This window comes from Euleptes europaea, chromosome 19 (assembly GCF_029931775.1).
Source record: "Euleptes europaea isolate rEulEur1 chromosome 19, rEulEur1.hap1, whole genome shotgun sequence".
Classification (NCBI taxonomy): Eukaryota; Metazoa; Chordata; class Lepidosauria; order Squamata; family Sphaerodactylidae; genus Euleptes; species Euleptes europaea.
The window spans coordinates 3,949,062-3,956,513 of NC_079330.1; positions in this window are offsets into that span (position 1 = coordinate 3,949,062).

Genomic DNA, 7,452 nt, shown 5'->3' on the forward strand with positions numbered 1-7,452 from the left:
CCTGAAGGTATCAGGTTTCCATTTGTATACAAACATACCGCCCATGTCCACAATTTCATCATTATGATCCTGCGAAACCTGCTTTTGTTTTGTGCTTGTTGAAAATGTCACCATAAACGGGGCAGCTTCTAGCCCCTGAAGAACAGGTCCCTAGCTTTGGGGGGGGGGGGGGTTCCTGGACCTGGGCTGCCTGGTGAATAAGCAGGTAGCTCTGACTGGCCAGCCAGTTGCAGCCTTTCCTGGACTGAAAAGATCCAGCCGCTGTGGTACACGCCCTGGTAACATCTAGGTTAGACTACTGCAATGCTGTCAACGTGGGGCTGCCCTTGGAACGTGCTCAGAAATTTCAACTGGAATAGAGTGCCGCTGCCAGGATCTTGACCGGAGTGAGTCGTAGGGACCATATCACTCCAGCCTTGGCCCCCTCCGTACTGACTCCCCGTTTGTTGCTGGGCCCAATTCAAGGTGCTGAGTTTGAAGTTTAAAGTTCTATATGGCTTGGGACCTGCACTGCCTACTCCCATAGGAAACTACCCAATCGCTACAGTAATCTTCTGAGGACCTGCTTTGGGTGCCCCCATCTTCTGAGCTTAGATGGGCCTTCTCAGTCATGGCACCAAAACTATGGAACTCTCTCCCTCATCCGTCCCCTTCCATCATGGTTTTCAGCCCACGGGCAAAGACTTTTTCTGTTTCATCTGACATTCCTTCAGTGATCCCAATGATCCCCCCACCCTGTGTTTTAACTGCTCTTCTTGTGTTTTTACAAATGTATGGTAGTTTTGGTTTTAATTGGTTTTATGCTGTGTTTTTACAATGCTTTTCTTTGTACCTGTTAGCTGCCTCGGTGGTCCTGACTAGGAGGGATAAAAAGGTTGTCAATAAATGAACAGCCCACCACTAGCACTTCCTTCTTCTTCTGGGCTTGGGAGCAGTAGGGAAGAGTCGGTGGTTGCATAGCAGCCCCTGGGTTCAAACGTCTGCTTGCCCCCTTTCTCCTCAGAAGGAAGCCGACGGACTCCATTCTGAAGGCCACAGACAACAAAACTGTGGCAGAATGGTTGCATTATTTCCCCTTGCAAATCTACAGAGATTAATCTGGGAAAAGGTGCTAAATAGACTTGAACACATGAACAGATAAAGCTGCCTTACACTGAATCAGACCCTTGGTCCATTGAAGTCAGTATTGTCTACTCTGACCGTAAGCGGCTCTCCAGGGTCTCAGGCTCTCCAGGGTCTTTCACATCACCTACTTGCCTAGACCCTTTAACCGGAGATGCCGGGGGTTGAACCTGGGACCTTCTGCATGCCAAGCACATGCTCTACCACTGAGCCACAGCCCTTCCATCTCTCCCTCCACACTGACCAAACCTCTTGTGCCTTTCACAGTAATGTGACAGAAATTTAACAGGCACCCGTGATGACATTTGACCCCTCGTGCTTCTAATGCAGGTCCAGGCCCAAGAACTGAGACCTGTAACACCCGGGGGTGTTGCTCTATTGTCCCTCCACACGGCTCTTATCTTCTAGCAGCACCAGAGCATGACATTTCCCCCATGCGCAGCTAAGCAGGGGCAAAGATTCCCAGAAATACAAGCTGCACTGTTTATCTGTCAAAACCCGCCGTGGTATCACCCCAGGCCCAGATGCAAAGACCACAAAGCCACCGAGCTGAGTTTGTAGGAAGGAAGAGAAAGGAAGTGGATGGGGGAAAAGCCAGGGATAGCAGAGGCCCCCCGAGTGACCAACGAGGCTCTTACAACAGCCAGCTGTGGCCGAGAAAAACTCACCGGCTTGCAGGGCGTGCTTCCCCCCAGAAGGGTTTCTTTGGAGCCAAAGAACCACGCATGCGCAAAAACAGGGCTCGCTCCAAAAGATGCCACGCCCGGAGGTTTGCCAGGGCACCCTAAATACTGAAAATTGCACCCAAACTATTTCATCAAGCAGCTTCAAAAGCATCCTCTTCGTTGCTCAAGAACAAGTGCAGAATTCCTTCAGAGCTTGCCTTCTTGCATGGCTGCGGAACGGGCCAGCTTAAGCAACCTCCTGTTGAGCTACATGATACAACAGCTCTGGATAATATCAATACTCTGCTTCTTTGGAAACTGCATTGCTACATCAGATATTTTTCCCAGCAGCATTTTATTATATTAATCAATTGTGTCCTTATATGGAGAGCCAGCGTGGTGTAGTGGTTAAGAGCGGTGGTTTGGAGAGGTGGACTCTGATCTGGAGAACCGGGTTTGATTCCCCCACTCCTCCACATGAGCGAAGGAGGTTAATCTGGTGAACTGGGTTGGTTTCCCCACTCCTACACACAAAGCCAGCTGGGTGACCTTGGGCTAGTCACAGAGCTCTTAGAGCTCTCTCAGCCCCACCTACCTCACAGGGTGTCTGTTGTGGGGAGGGGAAGATGACTGTAAGCCGCTTTGATTCTCCCTTAAGTGGTAGAGAAAGTTGGCATATAAAAACCAACTCTTCTTCTTCTATATATGCACAGCTGTGATGTTCAGACTGGTTGGGTTATATCGCATTGAACTTTCGCAATGCGGTGGTTAAAAGCCAGATGTTGCAATACACTTATTGATCGTATCTGATTGGTGTCCGGCTTTTTTTAAAATTGAGTGTGTGATCTCATGGGTTATGGGAATCCCCATGACTGTCTGTTCTTTCTCTGTTAACAGGCTCACCCAGGCTTTCCAGAAGGCCCAGAGATGATACGATGTCTAAGGCTCCTGAAATATCGCCAACATATTTTCAGTGCTACGATTTACCTCCCGTGCTAAGCAGAACTGAACTCCATAACTGGTGTAAAACATGACTGGTTTTCACTCTACTCTGTTAGTTTACATAACATATTCTGTGGGTCGTAAGCTGAGAGACCCGTGCCTTGACGTGCTGCTTCCTAATGCCAGGAATTTTGATTCAGTCCCTCTGTGACTTTGGCTTTTGAGATTTCGACCAGCACGACCCCCTTGAAATCAAACAAAAAAAATAAAAATTATGAGTCGCAGTGGAAGAATCCACAGAGCCTTGAAAAACTTCCAAAGCCTTTTGACAAAAAAAAGGGGGGAACTAATCCAGTATCACGAGGAAGAATCGTGCTTGTCATGAACACAGGAGAACAAGACAGAAAAGAGATGGGCCAGGGAGAACTGGAAATCCAAACTGGATCTTCCCAGACATTCTGCTTTTCCTGGGCAGAGCCTGCAGCCCTTGATCATCTGCCCAGACAACCCTGACCCAGGAAGAAGACTCACTCTTGGTCAATCCCTGTTTCCTGGCCCTCAAAGTTGCCAGTGACAGAAAACAGCAATGCTTCCCTTTGCAAGCAAACCCTCCACCTGAGTGTGTTTTGGTGGAGATGGAGGGGCTGTGGCTCAGTGGTAGAGCATCTGCTTGGCATGCAGAAGGTCCCGGGTTCAATCTCTGACAACTGCAGTTTAAAAAGGATCAGGCAGTAGGTGACGTGAAAGATCTCTGCCTGAGACTCTGGAGAGCCGCTGCCAGTGTGAGTAGACAATACTGACTTTGATGGACTAAGAGTCTGATTCCGTAGAAGGCAGCTTCATATGTCCATGGCTAGCAACATAGGAGCTATAGGTCAGTGCCTGTGACATCAATGCCGGAACTTGTGCCATTATGGAATTTTGTACTCCCACCCCCGCATTTCTCCCCTCCACACACAAAATCTGCAGCACTTCAGCATACAAATGTTGGGGGGTGTAGTTTCTTACCCCCCCCCCGAGCCAATCTTACTCCTCTCCCAGCAAGAAGGCCTGCCTGTCCCCCTCCACATATGGAGACAGTGATGCTTATCAATATGCTCTCACCATGCTAGGAGTAGAGCTGCGAAGGCTTGGGGGGAGGGAATGGAAAATTTCAGGGGGAAAAGTTTTTCTGAGGCCTTTTTTTTTGGTTTTTGAAATCTTGGGGAGTACTGAAAAACACTCCTATGAAATATTTTCTCTTTCAGAATGAGTGAAATACTTTTAAAGGCAAGGTGGGCATACCGTAGGCATGTACAGCTCTTAAATCCAAGATGCATTTCTGCACCTAGAAGGAGATCTGATCTTCATGAAGGGAGCATGCAGGGCTTCCGTTGCTTCTCAGCGGTTGCATGCCTTCTGTTCTCCTTTTGACCTGACGTGGTTGACGTTTTAACCTCTCCCTCAAACCACCACGACACATTTACCTACAGACTGGGTAAAAAGTAGCTTATTGTCCCACCTTGCAGGAGGGAGAAAAAAATATCAGAAAGAGGTGGGGCAGAAACTACACCAAAACCTTAGAAGAAAACTGAAAGCTTCATTGAGAACTTAGTTCTATCCAGATAGCAAAAATTAAGGTACCTGTGCTAAGGTGGTATAAGGTGCATCAGTTTTCTTTCAAGTACTGGGTGTACTTGCAATTTTGCTTGTACAAAACTAAGGCATTTATAACTATTAAATTCCATAAATATGTTAAATATTGCAATTTTATGTGCAAAGTAAGTTATCAATTATGCATTTTATGTTGTTAAAGCAATAAAATTAGTTTAGGCTTGACAGAATAGTTAAGCATTGCATATATTTCAATTTCCCCCCAAATTTCTGGTTTCCCCCCAGAAAAAAATTGCTTTTCCCCATGGCTTCCAAATTTCTGGAAATTTTACATCTCTAGCTAGGAGGTAGAATCCTGACACACCAAACAAAGGATAGAGAACTCAGCAAAGTGCACAGGATTTCCCACACCACTGGCCAAAGCCCAGAATCTGGCCTCGCTCAAGGTCAGGAACTAAACTCCCTAATGGCATAAGGACAGCTAAAATGCCTCTCTAGGCAGCAAGAAAAGGAAGCAGTGAAGCTTTTGCAAAGGTGACGGGCTTGCGAGGGATGTTCAGAGAGTAAAGGATAACAGGAAGTGGACAATTTATTCCAGCCAGCGATAATGAAGCCGGGAGGCGGCCAGCCAACCAAATGTACACATGTGTGCAGTTATGCATAATTCAGGAGCAATAAAACCCCCTTTCCATTCACTCCGGCAACTGAGCCTTCTGCAAACACAGCCCCCACGCTTCTCAAGCTTTTCTCTGCAACGCCGAGGACTAGGCTCTTGCCTGCAATGTCTTTTCTTTAAAACAGACACAAAACCCGAAGTTCTCAAGGATGCCGAAATTTTGCAACAGAATCCAAATTAGCTGCAAGGACCAAGCGAAAGATGAAGAGACAGGAAGCACCTGCCAAGCCCATTTCATTTCCGCCCACCTCTTGAGGAAAACTAGGGGAATGTTACAATGCATAGAAAATAACTGCATGGGGGGAAATCACAGTAACCCCCCCCCTAAAATTTAAACCCCGACTTTCAACTATTAAGAAAGAGTACTGAAGGCAGCTTGCAAGATCAACAAAACTGACAATTAAAACAACAGACAATAAATTTTAATGTTTAATTGGAAACTGACATCCAAAAAAAGCACCAACAGCGGGGGAGGGGGGAAGCAACGGGGAAGCAACACGGGTAATTTCAAAACCAATAAAATCAGCAGCCATTAACAAAACCAGCATTAAAATAACTTGGGGGGGGGAACACCACAAACAGAAAATTCCACATTCTGGAGGCCATCACTGAAAAAGCCCTGCCCCCATGCTCCCCAATTGTAGGCCCACTAATGCAGAGTGGGGTACCAATGGCCAGCCTCCGAGATGCTCCCTATCAGCCATACCTGGAGAAAGTGGATAGTAATCACAGCCTCATCGCTCTTCGCAGTGTGCATCCAGCGCATGAGTGCGCATGCACACATACTGTACATACAATCCATTTCCCCCACCATCTAGAGCACAGCTCTTCCCCATCCATCTCCATGACACGGAAACACCTCCACACTCTCCCCCAAGCCCCACCCACCCAATGTTTATTTCAATACACCATAGGGAGGAGAGAGGGGCAGGGTTTTCTCTTCCAGAGAGGTGAAGGGGCTCAGGCCCATTTCAGACTTTGACCCCTCCCGCCTGCCTGAATCCAAGCTGACGACTCCTGACTGAACAGCATTCTGTACATGCCCAAAGACATCATGCTCTGGTTGGGTCTGTATCCTTTTGGTTCGGACCCGGATGCACTGGGACGCCGCTTCCTCTTTCCCCTGGCCCTGAAGCCCACCCAAGGGCTGCAAGGGTCCTGGGAAGCCTTTCTTCGCCCCCTCCCCAAAAAGGACCATGAAGAGGCCAGACGGCTGGTGCGCTCCTAAACCGGGGCGAGAAGCAAAGGCCATTTACGCATGGGAGGTTTTGCCTTAGATGTGCGGCTCTCTAGATGCACATTTTCTCCATCTGAATTCTCAAAAATGCAAAAATAAACCCCCATGCAGAGTTTGGAGAATCCGGATGGGGAAAATGTGCATCTAGACAGTGGCAATTCCAAGGCAAAACCTCCCCTGCATAATGGGCGTATAGTTGAGTTTGGAGAATTTGGATGGGGAAAATGCGCATCTAAAGAGTGGCAAGTGGGGGTGTGGGGGGGGGAGGTAGATGTGAATTTCCTGCATTGTTCAAGGGGTTGGACTAGGTGACCCTGGTGGTCCCTTCCAACTCTACGATTCTATGATTCTAAGTCCAAGGCAAAAAAAAACCCTAAGCATAAATGGTAAATAAGCCCCCATGCAGAGTTTGGAGAATCCGGATGGGGAAAACGCGCATCTAGAGAGTGGCAAATCCAAGGCAGCAAAACCTCCTGCGCATAAATGACCTGCATGGGGGGCTGATGGTGGAGTCTGGAGAATTTGGATGGGGAAAATGCGCATCTAAAGAGTGGCAAGTGGGGGTGTGGGGGGGAGGTAGTTGTGAATTTCCTGAATTGTGCAGGGGGTTGGACTAGATGACCCTGGTGGTCCCCTTCCAACTCTATCAGATTCTAGGTCCAAGGCAAAAAAAAACCCCTATGCATAAATGGTAAATAAGCCCCCATGCAGAGTTTGGAGAATCCGGAGGGGGGAAACGCGCATCTAGAGAGGGGCAAATCCAAGGCAGCCAAACCTCCCGCGCATCAGTGACCTGCATGGGGGGCTGATGGTGGAGTTTGGAGAATCCGGAGGGGGGAAACGCGCCTCTAACGAGCGGCCAGTCCCAGGCAGCAAAACCTCCCGTGCGTAAACGGCCCAACAAGCCAAAGGGAGGGGAAAGAGACCCGATGCAAGACGCCCGGGGGGAGGAAACAAGCCCCGGGGGGGGCCATGCCTGCAAACCGAGAGACCCCCCCCCCAGCCTCCCTCCGGGGCCCCCCACTGACCTGATGAGCGCCTCCATCTCCCCGCGCCTGGAGGCAAGCGGAGCTCTCCGCCGGCGCGCCCAGCCCTGCCGGGGGAGGGAGGGAGGGAGGGAGGGAAGGTGGGGCGGGGTCTCCGCCGCCCGCTCCGCCCCCGCTCCAAGGGCCTGGCGCCGCCGGGGGGGGGGGCGCGGCCGGCCCGTGAGCTCCCCC